The 21236-nt window shown below is 34.5% G+C and overlaps 1 pseudogene; it reads left to right on the top strand.

Moving 5' to 3' along the window:
* Nucleotides 1-4125: 4125 nt before the first annotated feature.
* LOC128627291 (cytoskeleton-associated protein 2-like) lies at nucleotides 4126-6388 on the top strand (annotated as a pseudogene).
* The last annotated feature ends 14848 nt before the right edge of the window (nucleotides 6389-21236 follow it).

Here is a 21236-nt window from a genome sequence, read left to right on the forward strand (position 1 = left end):
GTTTCTCTGGTTACCTGAGCTGGGTGCTTCCAAGGTACCCCTTGTGTTGGTTACTTGTTCCCTCCTGGTTTTTTTGAGCGTGGGTTGCTGCTGACACCTCTGTGGATAGGATTGGCCCTTATCTGACTGTCTGTATGTACTGGCCATGAGTACATTGCAAAAATTGTTCTTTGGGGGCTGACCCATGGAGTAGGAGTCTATTTAGCCAAGCTATAGTGCCAGCCAAATTCACCTTTTGTGGATGTTATTTCTGGAGCTGGCTGGATTGTGATCTGAAGGTAGCCACCAGTTGTGTTGGTTTTAGGGCCTGTTGTGAGGGACTCTGATGAAGATCAAGGTCAACTACCACTTTTGCCTGTCTTAGGGCCATTGGTAGAGTCAAGAAAGTGATCTAGTGTTGGTTTCCACTAGTGCTGTCCTTGGATGCACTTGTGTGAGGTGCTATTCTGTCAACCAAGTCTAGCTGCCACTAGTGTCACACTTGAGACCCTTTGGTGTACACCATGTTGTCATCTGAGCCTGGGTGCCATTTGTGCCCAGTTTGTGGTTACTTTGCTGAGGCTACATTCCAAGCCAAGACTGGGTGCTGCTTATGCCAGGCTTGGGGCTACCTGATGGGACTTAATGATGCAAATTCAGACTTGAATTTGCTTGTGCTAGGCTTGAATTAGCTTAGCCTGAGATACAGGATACATGGAGATCATCCGCTTGTTTAGTATTTGTGAACATCTGATCATTTTAGGCAAGTCCATAGTGCAAGCATGGGCAGACTGCTTGTCTGGAGGAGCTGCTGGAATAAGTTTGGCTGTGTGTGCAAGTTGACTGGGGCAGGGTCTCAGGGGCTTACTAGTGCAAGGTGAATGATGTTAAGTTAATGGGAAACAGATTTGGCACCCACTTGCACTGGGTAGGCTGGGGAGGCTAAGACTCAACAAAGCAGCAATGATGTCTGCCAGCACTTCCATCTCTGGAATGATTTTTCTAAGCCCCTACCCTTCTAATCCTCATGCCGAGAGTAGTTAATTTAGTTCCTCCCAGTATGTCCCTGCCACTTTGCAAGCTGAGGACTCTTCAATGAAGCCCAGAACAAGTCAGTTTGTGGGCAAACATATCTGTCCTTAGGCCCTTTAAGACCTGCAGCACCTTAGTCTTGAGTAGTTCTCAGTCTCGCTCAGACTCAATTGCTGCAGGTATTTACAGCAAATATGCCTCTTCCTCCTATCACTAGAGACCTGGGCTGGGGAGCTTGGTATGGGATTGTGACCCTTTGCTCCTCAGTGGGGGTCACTGCATCTGAGATATCCTTCCTGATTCTTAACTACGACACCATGAGTATGGGGCCAGCCCACTCTGCATCTCTGCCACATCTACCAGTCTTGATGTGGCGGCTTCTTTATACCTTTATTTATAGGACTTCGATTCATCTAGACTTTAGGTAATTCTCAATGATGGTTGTTCTATAATTTAATCTTGTTGTGGTCATGAAAGAAAGCAAGCATAGCATTTACCTACTGCCGTCTTGACCAGAAGTTCTCTGAGGAATTGAAATTTTCATATAGCCATTTTTAAGTCAGGATTTATAGACCTTTGGAAAAGTACAAGTATGCCAACTATATTCAGAAATCATAAAATTTGAAAAAAACATTTATAGTATCAATATTTTATTATCCAAACATAGCTTATATGTCTAATTTCCCTTGAACAAACAATACTAAATGGGTGCTCTGATGAATGCATAATAAAATTATTTTAAAAATTAGTTTATATGAATTCCCAACCACATAACTAATTAAATAATAAAAAGTAAACTAAGGAACTTAAAAAATATTCAATAGCATTTGATAAAATTTCAGATATTTTAAGAAAAGTTTTGCATCAGTATGTTCAATTATGACACTATTCAACCTTATATGTATCTTTAGTATTTTATCATTCACAGATAATCACTACTAAGTACCAGATCCTAATATTGTCAAGGTTTGTGATTAAATAGTATAATATTCTCTTTCAAGTGGGCTGATTTTCTACCTGATTGTAGCTCTGGGAGTAAGGTTCTAGAAATGGGTATCTATTAAGTTTTATAGACTATTCATAAAAGCTTATAATAACCAGCTGGATCCTGTAAACTGCACGGTGGGTGTTCAGCTATATTTATCATCAACTCTGTAAACAATATGTATACTTTCATTTCAGGTTAACTAGCAATAATCACTGTCCCAATATACAATCTTATTGCTCCAAGCCAAAGTTAGAAAAAGGCATAAGAAACCAAGAAAACAACACCTTTACTTTTGGGTCTTTCAAAATAAATAAATTTGTTTATAAGCCCATACACTTAAAAGATATTCTTCATTTACATTTTTGTGCTGACATAACAAGAACTTTCCACCTTCCTCAGAAGCCACCCTCTTATATTTATTATTATGAATGAGAACAAAATAATTCTCTCTTTTTAAGTTGTTCAGGCCAAAAGGTGCTAAAAGACAAGTACATTTCTAAAGTAAAATTTCAAAATGGTAAAATCCCTCTCATTAAGTATTAATTGAACATGTGTCAAAGATTTTATTAACTCAATTGAGGCAATAAGAAACATGTTACGACTTGTTGGGATGAGAATTTGACTTAGATTTACTACTACAGGACAATGTTCATTTACATTTTCATGAACATGAATTGGTTGTATTATCAGTTTTATGCAATTTGGTTTTTATGCCATATGTCAAAGACAATTAAAAACGAACCCCTTCTCGGAATCAGATGATCCCCAATAACTCTACTAGTCAATATGAGCATTTTACTGAAAGGATAATCAGTATCATATTTTTATTTTTTCTATATCTGATAATTTTGCTTGACAACCTTATTTTTTTTTACTGCATATGTTCCCAGTGCACAAAATTTCACTTTATTCTCTACATGTGGTTAATAAATATTTGCTGAATGAAAAGGTGAAAGAATTCAAAGAAACTGGGTAATGTCTTTCTAAAACAAATACAAAAGAAACCCAAACAAACAAAGACAACTTCTTTTAGAATTAAAATATACAAATACTTTTAATAATCAAAAATATCAATCTTACATACCAGATATCCTAAGGTCATAATTATAATATAAATATATGTTAGAATAACTAATTCAAAAGAATTTGGCTCATTTAGTAGTGTTTCATTATCTAAAGTGTTTACTGATGAAATCCTTTCAAGCACTTGCTTTATGTTACATTAACAGTGAAATTCATGGTCAGAAATCATTCATCTTTGTCCATGTGCCACTTCTTTCCTCAGAGCCAGTTAAGCCCAATGCAGTTATATCCTTTTAAATAGTCATTTTTCTTCAGAAAGTTCAAATAATTTTCAGTGATCTTTCATTTCTTAGAGAAACCAAAGTAATAGGGAGAGAAGAGCAAGAAGAGAAAATAATGGGAAAGAAGGCTTATTATTTCCAGGTTAATCTGGAAATAATAATACTTTGGAGATGAAATAACCTTGTTCTCCATATAGGTTTGGTTGAAGTACTTTTATTATGCATAGTTAAAGTCGGCTTTGGGTAGACTTCATAAAGTTCAAATTGCTCAAATAAGTAATGCAAACAAAATACATATTTGACATCAAGCAGCTACCTAAGGAAATATCTAAGTACAGATGATTCAAGCAAATATGTGAAGGTTGTGTTTTGAAGATGAACCTGAAAATCCATCTGTTTGAATAATTTTTAAAATAAGCAAAGAAAATGTTTTGTTATTGACACTTTTTATTTAATGGATATTTTTAATTTTCAGGATTTTTAGCTTCTTATCCAAAAATATTGTATAAATTTACTGATGGTACAGGGTAATGTATTTTAAAAGGGAAAATCCCTCCAGGGTGTCATATTTTTTACCAAGATGGTCTCAAAGAGCTATGACATGCTATTTCTTTAAAAATGCATTATAATAATTATTTTTCAAGTCTCTTATACATTATTTGTAGAGAGGTACGTATAAATATGGTTAATTACTCATTCGGTTCATGCTGGCACCAATGTGCAGAGTCAGAAGCCGCACCATGTAAAAGGCAAGCTCCTGCCGGTGTGCACCATATGCAGAAGCTTCCATTTCAGGGGTTGGGAAGCATCCCCCTACCCGATATGCAGCTTCCCAAGTCAGAGGGCCAAGTTTGTGCTCAGAGTGCAATGATCATCTGCTAAAAAGAAAAACTTTTTGCATACAAAGAGGGAAATCATATACTGCCCAGTAGTAGACACTGGAGAGTGATGACATCTGAGGGTCAGGTCCAAGATAAGACAGAAGTTCTGAAACCTAAGACAAAAAGGGTGATAAAGAAAATGTCACCCTGGCTGGTGTAGCTCAGTGGTTTGAGTGCAGGCCTGTGAACCAAGGGGTTCCCAGTTCAATTCCCATTTGGGGCACATGCCTGGATTGCAGGCCAGGTCCCCAGTTTGGGGCATGTGAAAGGCAACTGCACACTGATGTTTTTCTCCCTCTCTTTCTCCTTCTCTTCCCCTCTCTCTAAAATAAGTAAGTAAGTAAGTAAGTAAGTAAATAAGTAAATAAATAAATAAGAAAATGTTCATATACCTACAAGAAGCAAAAATAATATAATTACGAAGAAAAAATGTGTTCCTTTAAAACCTTCTAATAAGTTAACCAGTTCAACTATATAGCAATTGAGACACATAATTTGGAGAATAGCAATCAAACTCTGAAGTTGTTATCAATTAAAGATGAGCCCCAAGATCAATGTATAACATTAAGCCAAGTTTCATATTTAAAACAATAATAGTAAAACTACAGAAAAACTGAAACAAGATGTTACTAAAATGCTCAAGAAATCTGTGCTTGGACCCTATCATGGACAAATGGTTCAATTTAAGGTTAATTCATTTAGAAAACCTGTACAAGTCAAAAACGAGAGTTCTGCAATGACAAACCTTCAACTGCTATCTGTAAATGCACAAAGCTCAGGCATATAAACCAGCAATACAACAGTGAAAAGTTAGCACCTCAAGAGTGGTGACTACCACTACATTTGTGAGAACTACATCTCAGAATAGACAACTCCTGCATCCTGCTATTAGAAGTTGCCACAATAATATTCATAATGCCCAAGACTCCCTGAAATAAGACATTAGTAGAACCTCTGCCAAAGTTACAATTCACAAAGTCTCATGAGAAAGAATTATTAAAGTTAAAAACAGTTTCATCTAGAGTCAAAGTAAAAAGAAATAAAACAGCAAAAGGAAATAGATAATATCAAGAAGCGTCACACCTTAAATTATAGCCAGGCCTGCTTCATCTTCTAATACCAAACTAGTAGAAAAGTCAAAAACCATTGACCAGCACAGACATACTACAGCAAAACCAAGTATTTACAATAGATTAGCTCAACCCAAAGAAACCTTGGAAGAGGGGAAAACTCATCTGAGTGAATGGAAGGCTAGCAAAAGAAGAATGCTGCAAAGGCCTCCTAGCTCAGTGTTCCCAGCCTGAAACTGAAGAACAAAATGAAGACCAGCTGGGCACTTTTGGACTACTATGATAGAAGAAGATGAAAAAAGGTTATTTACTGAAAAATTAAACATGATATGTTATGAATGTCTAAACCTGATTAATGAGGGATGGCTAAAAGAAGAAATACTGGACACAATGAATGACCAGATTAAAAAATATTCCAGATGCCCTGAAACTTTTTAACTATTGAAAAAGCCTTGTGCATGCTGACTCACTCAGTTCTTTTGAAAATACGATCTCAGTCTGTGAGAAGGACATTCTGGCAAGAGCCCAGCCTACTGAAGAAATGTGACATGCAATTGCAGATACTCTATCAAAAAAGAGTCAAGAAAAAGTTAAATTTGGAGAAAGTTTTGTGGAGACTTGTGCAACTAAGGAACAAGCCCATGAAGTCAACAACGAATATATTGTCAACAATCTAGATTCAAGAAAATGTGAAATGGAAAATAAACATCATAAAAATGTGGCTTTCAAGATTGTAAAAAAGAGCAAGTTGACCAAACAAAAGATCCAACCAACGATGTTAAAACCCCAAACACAGTAACTAGCAATGGTTCATTAATTAACTATAATGAATCTAGTACACTATACCTGCAAATTGTAAAAAACAAAATGCAATTTGAAGAAAGAAATTCTCCATTTAAAAAGCTAAACCCTAATATCAGTTAAACATTCTCAGTGTTTTGAAGTCTTGACATCCAGACTTCTAAACAATAATTGAAGACAAGACTTCTAAACTACCCAATATGTTAAAAGACCATCATTCTTATGTGTCTTCACTGGAACAGTTAACAGAGTTGGGAAATGAAACTAACACTTTTATATGGCACCCTAATGTGCTGGATGTATTTGGAGACTAAAACAACAGATGAGAAATAAGTTATGCTAAGAAATAAGGTTTGATTACTCCTGAGTTGCTTTGTTTGTTTGTTGTGACTTCATGTCTCTTTGGTCAGGAGTGGCCAAGTACCTAAGTATTCGTGGCAGTAATCTCCTTTACTAACAATCACATGATAGCAGGTGTTGTCTTCTGTGTATCAAAATACTAAAACACTAAATCCTACATTGTTTATCTCAACAGCCTAAGATTTTCTTTAATAGGTAGATAAGGCAACTAGTTTCTGCTCCTTAAATATACTTAATAAATGTAATTCTAGTTTCGGTGGTACTTATAAAGTAACTAGTAAACTTACTTTGTAATATAAAAACTGTTAAATCACGTCCCCTGAAACACGATATATGAGGTCTGGTCCAGAAAAAGTCCAACCGTTGTTAACACAACAAGAATGCTTTGCATGACATCAGTGTTACCTGGCAGCCAAGAAGAGAGGACTGAAACACACATGGGGGAACAATGATGACTTCACTGTACTGGTCAGTGGGGGTGGTAGATATCATTGAGTGAGCATGTGTTCTGTGTGGTTGTTGCATTCAAACCGAGTGAAGAGAACAACAAATCTTGGGGTTAAGATTCAAACAGGTCTGCCTAGGGTCAGACTAGGACATGATCTGATGTTCCCAGAAGCAGATCCAGTAAGAGAAAAGCCACACTGTGGTCTTCTTTATGATTTGTGTTACTTCCTGTCCTGCATAGGTTTTTAATATTTATTTCTTTTCCTTCAAGTTTGTTCCTTTGTTTAACTAGTTTTTGTGTTCTAGTTTATTTCAAATCTCATGTTTTGCTCTTCCCTTCTCTTATGCCACTAAACCTTCCTGTCACTTCTTATTTTTTATTTAAATTTTATTTTTTCTCTTGATACAACTTCTTTCTATTCTTCATTCGTACTATTTATCTCCCCCTCTAACCTCTCAAAATTATTTTTCTTGTCATTAGTAATCTCACATTATTTTCTCTCTTCTTAAAATACCCGTATCATATCTCTACCTTTATCAGTTTTTGCTTATTGGCTATTGACATGGGTATTGTTGCATTTCTTCAATTTTAGTTCAGATCTTCACTATACTTATATTTCAAATCTCATATTTTACCATTCCCTCTCCTACTCCATTTTGCCTTCCTCCTGTCTATTTTTTTTCATTTTAAAGTTTAATTTTTTCCTATCTTAGCCTGGTTTTTATTCCTCATTCTTTGTATTCCTTCTCCCTCTATCTTCTCAAAATTACTTTTCTTTTCTTTAGACATCTCATAGGCTTGTCTTTTATTCTTTTTTCTTCTTATTCCCATTTCACCTACATTAATCTTTACTTATGCATTGTTTATACTGCTGTGACGGATCTTTTCTACCAATTTGGTCCCTATTTTTCACTATGTTTTTAAAATTTTTTGTTTAAACCTAATAGTATACTCTTCCCATTTCTTACTCCATTCTGCTGTCTTCCCTCCCCTTTTTATTTACTTTGTAAATTTTATTTTCTTTCTTCACCCTCCCTACTCATTATTTCTCCTCCCTTGACCTTCCTTTTTAACTTTTAATTGTTCTTTAAGTACAATTTTCGGCCCTTTACCCCCATCCCAGCCCACGCCCAGCCCTCCCTTCCTCCCATCTCCACCTCCACCTTGTTATTGTCCATGTGTCCTTTATATTAGTTCCTGCAAACCCTTCCCCTGAAATTCCTTCCCCTCTGGTCACTGTCAGTCTGTTCTCAATTTCAGTGTCTTTGGTTATATTTTGCTTATTTGTTTGTTTTGTTGATTCAATTTCTGTTAAAGGTGAGATCATATGGTATTCGACCTTCTTAAAATCATTTTTTTCAGTTAGTCATCTCATATCCATATTTCCTTTCTTATAATAGTCTCAATCTCTTTACACCTTTATTATTATTTGCTCATTTGCTGTTTATAGTGTGGTTTTGGGTGGATGTTGTTTCTGGGGTTGTGGATGTGTTTCCTGGGTTGTTTGTTTTGCTTCTGGCAGCACCTATGCAACAATGTACTAGACATGGTGGGCAGTGTGACTCTTAGTCAGCTTGCTGGAGGGAAGGATCCAACAAAGAATGACCCAACAGCAACCAAAACCCAATTACAACCAGATAGCCCACATAAATGGCATAAAAGGCATCCCAAGTGCATATAGATCAGGAGATCAAGGAGACTGTACCACTGAGTCACATAGAAGGTCACACCACAAAGATAGGGAGACAAAGAAGATAAATCAAATATTCATAAAAAAACATTTGAAATTATCAAAAATGGGAGACAAAGAAACAACCCCCAATCAAAAGGAAAGGAGAATCCCCCAGAAAGAGTTCTAAATGAAATTGTAGCAAGCACATTCCTATCAGACATTGTATTTAAAATAATGGTTATTAGGATGCTCAAAGAGCTTGGTGAGAACTACAAGGCACTCCATGGAACCTACAAGGAGCTCACTGAGAACTCTACAAGCATGAAAAAAATGCATAGAATCTATCAATAAGAGTCAGGAGGAAATGAAGAATACAATATCTGAAGTAAATATACATTAGAAGAAATTAAAAGCAGGCTAGATGGAGTAGAGGATCAAATCAACAAGCTGGAGGACAAGGTAGAAAAAACTCCCAGACAGAGCAACAAAATGGAAAAAGACTCAGAAAAAACAAAGAAGGTTTCAACTGCAGGGCAACATGAAACCTAATAATATCTATATAATAGGGATATTGGAAGGAAAAGAGGAGCAAGGGATAGAAAACCTGTTTGAAAAAGTAATGACAGAAAACTTTCCTAACTTGAGGAGGAAAAAAGTCATACAAGTTCATGAAGCACAGAGGGTTTAGACCAAGATGAATTAAAAGAGACTCATTCTGGAACACATCATAAAGAAAATGGCAAAATTTGAAGACAAAAAGATAATCTTAAAGGCATCAAGGGAGAAACAGCTAGTAACATGCAAGGGAGCTCCAATAAGTCTAGCAGCTGATTTCTCAACAAATACTACAAGCCAAAAGGAAACATCAAGAAATATTCCAAATAATGAAAAGCAAAGGCCTGCAATCAAGACTACTCTGCCTAGCAAGGCTGTCATTTAAAATAGATGGGGAAATAAGTAGTTTCCCAGACGACAAATGGCTAAAAGAATATATCTCCACCAAATCAGCATCGCAAAAGATGCTAGAAAAAGATGAAGAAAAAGATAGGTAGAGAGAGAAACACAGATATAATGAATAAGTACCTATCTATCAGTAAGGAAGTACCTATGATGTATTTCACAGATCTAGAACAAATGTTGCAAAAATTTATATGGAACCAAAAATGACCCCAAATAGCCTCAGCAATCTTGAGAAAGAAGAACAAAGTAGGATGGATCATAATACCTGATATCAGATTATCTTACAAGGCCACTGTAATCAAAATAGTCTAGTACTGGTGCAAGAGTAGACACATAAAACAATGCAACAGAATAGAGAGCCCGGAAATAAACTCATGTCTCTATGGCCAAATATTTGACAAAGTGGGCAGGAGCATAAAATGCAGTAAAAGTAGCTAGCCTCTTCAATAAATGGTATTGGGAGATCTAGACAAGTACATGCAAAAAAAAAAAAAAAAAGAAAAAGAAAGAAATTAGACCACCAATCGACACCACACACCAGAATAAACTCAAGATGGCTAAAAGACTTAAATTTAAGTCATGACACCATAAAAGTCCTAGAGGAAATCATAGGCAGTAAACTTTCAGATATCCCATGCAGCAATATTTTCGCCAATATATCTCCTGTAGCAAGGGAGATAAAGGGAAAAATAAACAAATACAACTATACCAAATTAAAAAGCTTCTGTACAGCTAAAGAAAACACCATCATAATGAAAAGGGATCCAACAATATGTGAAAATATTTTTGCCAATGATACCTTGGACAGGAGTTTGATCTCCAAAATATGTGAAGAACTCACACAATTCAATGCCAGGAAGAAAACACATTGAATGGAAAAAATATTCAACAGTGATACATATGATAGGGAGTTAATATCCATAATTTGTAAAGAAGTCATGCAACTCAACACCAAAAATAACAATCCGATTTAAAAAAATGCAGAGATGTAGAAACTAATGAACAAAATATACTAACAAAATAGAAACAGAATCATAGATATAGATGACAGATTGACAGCTATCAGAGGGCAGGGGGATTGGTGGTTGAGTTTAAAAGATGAAGGGATTAAGGAAGAAAACAACTCATAGACAAAAGTATGGTGATTACGAGAGGAAAAGGAGGTTAGGGGCAGGTAGAAGAGGGTAAAGATGAAATAAATGATGCTGAAAGGAGATGACTTGTGATTAACACACAATAAAATATACAGATGATGTATTATAGAATTATAAGTGAAACCTATGTACTTTTATGAACCAATGTCTCCCCAACATTTCAATAAATATTTAAAATATTCTTAAAAATGAGCAGAGGACCTGAATAGACACTGGGCCAAAGAAGATATACAGATGGCCAATACACATATGAAAAGATGTTCAATGTCATTAATCATCAGGGAAATGCAAATTAAAACCACAATGGAATATCACCTCACATCTGTCAGAATGGTTATCATTAATAATTCAACAAACATGTCTTGGTGAGGATATGAAAAAAAAAGGTACCCTCATGAACTATTGGTGGGAATGCAGACTGGTACAGCAACTGGAAAGCAGTATGAAGTTATCTCAAAAAAATTAAAATGGAACTGCCTTATGTGACCCAGTTTTTCTACTTCTGGACATATATCTGAATACATGCCAAATACTAATTTGAAAGAGTATATGTACCCCTGTGTTCATTGCAGCATCATTTACAGTAGCCAACATATGGAATTGACCCGAGTCCATTGATAGACAAGTGGATAAAAAAAGCTTGTGATACATGTATACAATGGAATATTACTTGGCCATAAAAAATAAAATCTTACCATTTGTGAAAGCATGTATGAACCTAGAGCTTATTTTGCTAAGGGAAATAAGTTGGAGATAGGCAAGTATCATGATTTTACTTATCTGTGGAATCTAAAGAACAAAATTAACAACATTGAAACAGACTTACAGGTACAGAGAGCTGACTGATAGTTGAGGGAGAGGAGAGAGATTGGGGGGTTGGATAAAAAAGGTGAAAGAATTAAGAAGTACAAATTGGTAGTCACAAAATAGTCATGGGGATATAAAATACAGCACAGGGAATATAGTCAATAATACAGTAGTAACAATGTATGGTGTCAGGTGAGTACTGGAAATATTGGAGGGGGTGACACTTTGTACAGTATATGAGTGTCTAACCACTATGCTGTACACTAGAAACTAAGAAAGTTGATTGTAAACTATAATTGAAAAATAAAATAAAACCCCAAATAACAACAAAAAATATAGTTTTGAAGTCCCTGCTATTACTGCATAGCTGTCTAGTTAGTCCTGGCAATGTAATATTTCATATATTTAGGTGCTATGATGGTGCCATGATTTATTTATAAATGTTATAGTCTCTTGGTGAGTTAATCCCTTTATTATTACATAATAACCTTCTTTGCCTCTTGTTACAGTTTTTTACTTCAAATCTACTTTCTATGATAGCTATCCCTGTTTCTGTTTTGGTTTCTGTTTGGATGGAATATTTTCTTCCATCTCTTCACTTTCAACCTGTATGTGTCCTTAAGCCTGAAGTGTGTATCATGTAGGCAGCATGTAGTTGGGTCTTTTTTTTTTTTAATTCATTGAGCCACTCTATGTCTTTTGATTCGATAATATAATGCGTTTAAATTTAAAGTGACTATTGAGATGTAAATGTTGACTATTGCCCTTTTGTTAGTTGTTTTCTGGGGGTTTTATAGATCCTTTTTTTCCATCTTCCTTTGTGATTTGATGATGTACTGCTTTGATTATTTTCTCTTTATCTTGTCTGTATCTACTGTGGGTTTTTGTTTTGTGGTTAACCATGAGGCTTACATAACACATCTTACAGTTAAAACAGTTTATCGTAAGCTGATACTAACTTTACTTCAATTGCCTACAAAATCACTATACTTTTATTTGATGCAATCCATTTATTTGTTTAGTTAGTTCATAATATAAAATATTTTGGAATATTCAGATCTATTTGTAGTAGACAGGTATCTAGAAGAACATTTAACTGAAGAGTATTTTTCACACTTCATCTCCAGTTACTCTTACCTCTACCAGCTATGTAGTCTTTCTCTGCTTCATTCTTTCCTCTCTTTTCCCATGTTTTCATAATTTATTTATAACTATTTTTATAAATATACCCTGCCCTTTTCCCTATATCTATAGCTTCTGACACAGAAGTTAACTTATCCCCAGATTTGCTGTATATATACCCTAAGACATGTTATATACTGTCTTCAAGTATATAAAAGCCCATTACATTAGTGATGTTAGCTCCATGCTAGGTCAGACTATTTCCCCATTAGTGAAATTCACTTGTGTTGCAGATGTTATAACAATAGTTTAAAAACTTTTTCACATCATATATAATTTAATACAAAATTTTCATAATATAATCAAAAGTACAGATTATTCAAATTAATTTTTTGATGATGAAATTCAGGCTACATAATTTTACTAACAGCTGCAGTAGTTGCACTGTTCTTAGTATGTACTATTACTGATAGTACTGTCTTATGTTATCTAGTGCTATACATGTGGCTAGTGGTGAATCAGAAAATTAAACTTGTGAAATCTGTCAGTTCTGTGCTGTATACAATATATAATACAGTATATCTTCAAATTTGTATTCATGTGTTCTTTCTCTGGCACCCAACTGTATCTTATATCTCATCTAGTCAGGAGAACAGAAAAATAAAAGTAAAGCTTTTTTTTTTTTGAATAGGGTGTTGAGTACATGTTTTCCCCCCCATTCTATTTGGGAAACATAATAATTATTTATGTAACTCAGGTGAGTTGCTGCCAGCCAGGAACACATAAATGACAATTTCGAAAAAGGATCTTTACCTAAGGTCTTCATGTAGATGATAATTCATGTGAAGGACAAACCCAACTTTCTAGAAAGAAAGCAATATTCATTTGTCCTCAATATAAATAGGAAAATTATAAGAATTAGACTCTAAAGCTAAATAGCTATATAGGCCCTTCTTACCAAAGGAGTGGTGGTATCAATTATTTACTTTTTCCAAGCATTACAGATCTTACAATTTTTTTTCACATTATATGAACTACAAAGGGTCACCTTTTTTCCAGGGCTTCATAATGTATATTTAAATAATATGTAAGCCAGTTCAACTGATTAAGGTAAAGTGGACAACTAAGTCTTTACCAGGTGACTTTAACAGAAGTTCTCCCACCTAAAAGGATTTCTTTATTACTCATTAATTTAGGATTGGTTTGGCTCACTGATCTTGGCCTCCGGTTTTCTCACTTACTTACGGTGGGTTTCTGAAGGTGTGGCAATGGAGTTATGATTCATTGCTTTTGTGAGGAAGAGTCTATTTCTTATTTGCTTTAAGCTGACAATGGTTTAACCATTGGTCCTGGCACTTTCACGTTATCACAAAAGCTGCCTCTCTCCCTCTTCACACCAAGCAGTAACTTAGAAATTTCTGTTCAACAATCTCACATCTAGTATCAATCTCACACAAGCTTCAATCAATTGCCAATTTATATTATATCCATTGTTTATGAATTGTTCAAGTAGAAAAAAGTAAATACATTATAGAAAGAAAAAATAACAAAAGTAAAACACTTTTTTATTTTTCCCAATTGAGAAATTTTAAATGTTTATACATATAAATGACAATTGTATTAGTATTTGGTTCCTTAAATCATGAATTTCTTAAATACTTGATTTTTGAAAAGGGATTCTATCATATTAAAAATGTTTTTCATATTTAGCAGCTTAAAATCAAAGGAGAATTATGAATCTTTGAAGCTCAAATACTTTTATTGTAAATCGTCCCTTTAGAAATTGCCCTTAATGGATCCTGTATTTAAAAATATCTTTGCTTATCATCCTGCATTAACTAATATTTTCCTTATTTTATTTTATTTAAAAAATTTTAACAGATTTTATTTGCTTATTTTTAGAGAAAGGAGAAGGGAGAGAGAAAGAGAAGGAGAGAAACATCAATGGGTGGTTGTCTCTCACACACCCCCAAATGTGGTCTTGGCTGCAACATAGGCTTGTGCACTAGACTGGGACTCAAACCAGTGACCCTTTGGTTCAGAGGCCACTGCTCAATTCACTGAGCCAAAGCAGCCAGGGTATTTTTTCTTATTAAAAACAAATTAAATATTTTGTAGTTACAAATAAAATCTTTTGAGCATTATGCAGAATAATGTTATGATAGGGATTTCATATAGTTTTGGTAAAAATCAAGGAAGTGAACATTTTACTTTATCGTGTAGCCTTATCTCTGATTTTCATTAGATATTTTAAAAATCTTGACAAGAACCTGGAGACCTCAGTTCCTAGTTTCACCATTCATGGACACTTGAAATCTCAGACTGAAGCTGCTGTTACAAAGGGAGTTTTATTTACTTTTCTGTTCTCACAATAACCTTCCTTTCTTTAAAAAAACAGTATTTCCATTGATTTTTTTAAATCAATGAAGAAGTTTTATAAGTGTACTTGCTCAATTTCAGTTAAAATGAAACATCTAATTTTTAAATCCTTTTTTAGTGTTTTTAATGTCTTTGAATTCAAATTAACAAGATTTAACTATATGGCTCTAAATAGATAACCAAGCAGATGAACAAAATGAAAGTGTAAAGAATTTCACATCTTTAGGCCAGTGGCTTATCTGTTGGAGCATGTTGGGTCCCTGGTGTGGCACAAAAACACTTGATTTCACTCTTACTTCAAAAAGAAATACCTCCGTATAAATGGTCCATGTAGCAATTTGATCATTTACAATTGAGGGGCCACTTTAAACCAGAGTAATACACCCAAGAGAGTCATGGTTTCCACCAAAAAATCACAATAGGCTTATGCAGTAGTTTCAGGCACCAGAGGGAACAACTTCTTCACAGAGAAAAGCCTTAAAATGAAGTAGCGTGTTCTACAAAGAACAAAATGTCTTCTTAGAATGAGCAAGTTTGTTTTGCTGAAAATAGACAGTTTCTCTAAAAATATTATGGCTAACTGACCTATTTCTACTTCTTTGTTCCCTAACTCTTCACCATGCAATGACATCATGACAATTATTTTAGTAATTGTAAAATATAAAATGTTTATTCATTGGACAAAACTAAATTGTATTTTTAAAGAAAAATAAAGAATATGATAGTCTAGGCAAGGAATACAGATGTGTTCTACCTTTGTAAGCATTCTACCTCTGTGTGTGTCAAACACAAAGAGAGAGAGTAGAGGAACTTGAGTCACTGCATCCCCAGCCTCTTGAAACAAATTATAATCCACAGAAGTCTAGACCCAAAGGTGGAGAAAAAAGAATATTTATGGAATTCCAGGGATGATGAGGTGTCAACAGCAAGTTTTTCTGGATGGAAGTGCTCAGGAAATAGGCAATCAGAATATACCAGATGAAATTAAATATAAATCTTTTAAGTGGACCACATCAGGACATTCCAGTTCTGATTGTCTGCAGGTATTCAACTGATGAATAACTTTTGAAGCCAAATTCCTATATAGTAAATTTCAAAGTTGTGTTCTGGGGTAATAGAGAAGACCTAAGGTTTGGAATCAGATTTGGATATTAATCTCAACAGTTGTACTTTGCATGTATGTGTGAATTTGAATAAGTTACTTACTAACCAAGCCTCAGGTTCCTTATCTGTAAAACTGAGTGGGTAAAAACTTTTCAGGCTCCTGGGAATATCAAATAAAAGCTACACATGAAATACGCATGTATGCACCGTAACACAGGGGAACTTGATTAATGCTATATTACTTTCTTCCTTTATATTTTTCTTTTCTTCTTCTCATATAAATTTATCATTGATAGCTAAATGAAATTAGAGGGATATGCTTATGGGATATTTCTTCAGTAAATTAACTCTTTTCAAAGATAGTTCAGATTGACACAAAATTTCTGGGGTTTATTTTGTACCAAGGTTGGTACCTCTTCATAGGCTATAGGATTTCAAATTTCCCTCTGTCATCGCAGACAATTCTCACTGTCCTTATCAAAATTATCTCTCACCACTGGCATGCCTATAGGAAATGTTGCATTGCAAAATAATCACAGGCTATATTTAGAGTGTCATGACTGATTATAATGTTTCATATATTCTAGGACTGATATTTTTCCTTTCCTGGAATTGAGGTGTGTCTAACAATTAATGATGTGTCACAGTCTAAATGACATATGTATTTTCCTTTTTAATCAAACATAAAATAAAGGTATGTCTAAAGATTCATGGTATCTTAGAGTCAATGAGTCATGGTAGAAATGTCTGCCATAGGGACAAAAGGGACATGGGAAACCAGCTATCAGTTTTTATCCAGTGTTTGAAAGAAACCTTCCCTACCTCTTTAAAAGATTTGCAGAAGCCACAGGTTTACTGTAGAGAAATGTGATTATATTTTATTACCCACAGATACTTTTTGTATTTACATATTATTTTATGATCTATAAATGATTACAGCATACTTTCATAACATATTCAACAAAAACGTGCCAAGGTGTGAAGCATGACCCTGTTAAGTTAAATTAAATGAATTATTTTAAAGAATCATTAAAACCATGGCCAGATCTATGATGTATATATAATATTATATGTAATTATATATTTATTTATGTACTATATTCCTGAGTATATACACAATGATTTTAAGACATTGATTCTAAATTTTGATGTCTTTAAAAGAAGAATTTGTTTTATAATTAAAGGTACCTTATAATAGTAATTAGTGGAGATTTTTTTCTCAGTGGTGCCATAAATAATTGTACTGTCTATAATAAATGGAATTTTAGATTTGATGTAATGTAATTACATCAAATGTAAAGGTAAATAAATGTGGGGGCGACTTGTCTCTCAAGCCCCCCCGTGCCATGGACATGAGTGAGTGAATAATGACCGAGACATGCTGAGATCTGTTTGGGGAAGGAGTGGGTCGAGGCCAGTTTCTCAGGGGAGACAAAGGCCAGTAGCGGCCAGTTCCTCCGAGGAGAAAAAGGTCCTGAGCACCCTCTTCCATAGCATTTTATTAGGTTGTAATACACAGGAATACAGGGTGGCAAGGATCAAACAGTAGATAACATTTCAAAAAGATCTGAGGGCTTCAGGGTCTGAGTCAGTGTCTGTCAGGAAGAGAGTTGCAGAAACTTTGGGAGAGGTACCCATTTCCTTTCAGACCCTTATCATATGAATGAAAGCACTCTTAGCAGATTTCACAGGTTAATCAGCAAGTCTTTGTGATGCCAGATTTTTCCCCCAGGACACGCTCTAGCAAGGCCAGGAGCTGCACCTCTCCCCAACCAGATATTCAGGCTTAAGAGGATTAGAGTCAGGAAGCTCTTCTCCCAGAGAACATGGGGACTTGGACTATGTCAAAACCGGGGAGGGGGGGGTGAGAGTTCATTGCTCTTTGTTGCAGTCCCCCCCCAGTCCTTCCATAAAGGCCTCCCAAGTGATCGAGTCTGGCTTAGGTTGCCCCCTACTGTGAGGGATCTTACCCATAATTGACTTCCGACCAAGGTTTGGGGGCAGGGAGAGGAACTGCAGCAGTGTTTGCTACAAGAGACAGGCTTTGTCTCCTGCGGCTCACATTCCAAAGGTCCTCTCTCGCCCTTAGCCACAAGGGGTAGAGATACAATTCCTAAAACTAGGCAGAGCGGTCTACTACAAATAAATATTTGATAGATAGGTTTTCCCTATATCAGTGATTGTTACTCTATTTTTCTCATGAAATAAATTGCCCTTCTGGAAAATGCACTAGAGAAAAATATATTTAAACCAATAATTTCATTTACGAGCAGCTAAATTACATTAAATGTCACTTTAATGTACAAAGGCCTCAATTAATACTTTGAAGACGTCCTCTTATTTTCATTTCTTCTTGAACTTTTAAAATAAATTTATTTTATATCTTTCCATCACCATTTATTCACCCTATACACTCTCTGGCCTCCACCCGCCACCCTCCCCACAGCAATCACTACACTGTTGGCTGTGTTGATAAGTTGTCTCTTTTTTCTTTTTTGCTCAGTTCCTCCACCCCTTGGCCCCCCTCCCCAAGAGCTTTCACCTGCTCTCTACCTGTCTGTATTTTGCTTGCTAGTTCAGTTTGCTCATTAAATTCCACATATGAGTGAAATCCTATAGTACTTGTCTTTCTCTGACTGGCTTATTTCACTTAACATAATGTTCTCCAGGTCCACCCATGCTGTTGCAAAGAGTAGAATTTCCTTCTTTTTTATGGCCAAGTAGTATTCCAGTATAAATGTACCATAGCTGTTTCATCCACTCATCTATTGATCAATACTTGGGCTGCTTTCAAATCTTGGCTATTGTAAATAATGCTGCAATGAACATAGGGGTGCATATGCTTTTTCTTATTAGTTTTTTGGGTTTGTTTGGTTAAATTCCTAGAAGTGGAATTGCTAGGTCATAAAGTAGTTCCATTTTTAATTATTTGAGATAACTCCATACTACTTTCCATACTGGCTGCACCAATCTGCATTCCCACTAACAGTGCATAAGAGTTCCCTTTTCTCCACATCCTCACCAACACTTGTTGTTTGTTGATTTATTGATGGTAGCCATTCTTACAGGTGAGAGGTGACATCTTATTATGGTTTTAATTTACATTTCTCTAGTGATTAGTGATGTTGAACATTTTTTCATATGTCTATTGGTCAGCTATGGACCCTCTTTGGAGAAGTGTCTTTTTGGGTCCTTTGCCCATTTTTAGTTGGATTCTTTGTTTTTTTTAGTGTTCAGTTTTTAAGCGATTTGTAATTTTTGGCCATTAACCCTTATCAGATGTATTGGCAAATACAGTCTCCCAATATGAATTGTTTTTTAGTTTATTGTTGGTTTCCTTTGCTGTGCAAAACCTTTTTAGTTTGACGTAGTCACATTTGTTTACTTGTGCTTTTGTTCTCTTGTCCAAAAAAGATATATCAAAAAAATATTGTTATGAGAAATGTCCAAGGTTTTACTGCCTGTGATTTCTTCTAGAATTTTTATGGTTTCAAGTCTAACATTTAAATCTTTTATTCATTTTGAATTTATTCTTATGTGTAGTGTAAGAAGGTGGTCATTTCAGTTTTTGCACATATATATCCAATTTTTCCCAAACCATTTATTGAGTAAACTATCTTTAGCCCTTTGTATGTGCTTGCTTCCTCTGTCAATTATTAATTTACTATAATGGCATGGGTTTATTCTGTTCCATTGACCCATGTGTATGTTTTTATGCCAGTACTATGCTGTCGTGATTACTATGGCCTTATAGTATAATTTGGTATTAGGTAGTGTGATTCTTCCAACTTTGTTTTTCTCTTTCAAGATTTTTGTTATTATTTGGGGTATTTTGTGGTTCCATATAAAATTTTGGAGTATTTGTTCTAGTTTTATGAAATACACCATTGGTATCTTGATAAGAAATATATCAAACCAGTTGCTTGCTTTGGTAGTACGAACATTTGAATGATGTTATTTCATTATGAATGCAGTTTATACTTCCACTTATTTGTATCTTCTTCAATTTCTTTCTTGAGTTCCTCATAATTTCCAAGTACAGTGCTTTAACATTCTTGGTTAGATATATTGGTGGGTATTTAATTCTTTTTAAAGCAATTGTGAATGGGATGGTTTTCTTAGTTACCCTTTCTGATAGTTCATTATTGGCATATATAGATGCAACTGATGTCTGGATATTTATTTTGTATCCTGCTACTTAACTGAATTCATTTCTCAGTTTTAATAGTTTTTTGGTAGAATCTTTATTTTCTATATATAACATTATGTCACCTGAAAATAATGACAGTCTTACTTCTTCCTTTCCCATTTGGATGTTGAAGACATCCTTTTAATTCCAAAAATATTATGAGTCTTGATACCATATAGTGAGTGAAGGTGCAAAGTAAAACAATGCACACGGTGATTATATTAATAGTATGAATTACAGTATAAGCCAATAGTATTATTTCTTTTGCACAGATCCTGAGTTTTAGCTGAGAGATTAATTACTTTTTTTCTAGTGTTAAGCAACATTATATTGGAAAAAATACGTAAATTCTTTAACAGTGCTTATGAATACATGCTTTATTTAATTAAAAATGAATTCATGAACATAGTTGCAATTGTATTAAAATAAATCAAATTTTAAAATGAAAGTAAAATCATTTATCAAAAAGTTGTTGCATTTTATCTGTTATAATTTCTAATTAAGAATACATGTATTGCTACATAAGTAAGCATGTGAGTAAACATATGACTATGCAAATACTTATCTTTTTTCTTAATATTTAAAAATTTGGAAAGTTATATAAAAGGTTCCAGCTATGATGGTTTCAGAATACTAAAAAATACAAATAAACCTATCTGTGAACAACAAAATTAGTCATTTTGTATTCAATAATGTTATCGATATTACTACACAGTTACGTGTGTTTTGCAAATGTTTTTAAAAATCTGTACACTTCCAATTTTTCTTTTGTGAACATAGCTAGCTTTGTATCAATAAAAATATAAGAAATTAATTTAAATATCAAATATACCATAGTCAACAGAATTTAATAAGAGAGGCTGGAAAATATGAACAATAATTTAAACACAAATAATTTTATCCTGTCTTGCACATTTTTTCCTCAGTTTATGTAAATAAAACATAAGTGCATCATTGCTGATGATTGAGTCTTTAATTTTAGGTAG

Source organism: Artibeus jamaicensis, unplaced genomic scaffold (assembly GCF_021234435.1).
Source record: "Artibeus jamaicensis isolate MK-2021 breed Jamaican fruit bat unplaced genomic scaffold, CSHL_Jam_final contig_373, whole genome shotgun sequence".
Lineage (NCBI taxonomy): Eukaryota > Metazoa > Chordata > Mammalia > Chiroptera > Phyllostomidae > Artibeus > Artibeus jamaicensis.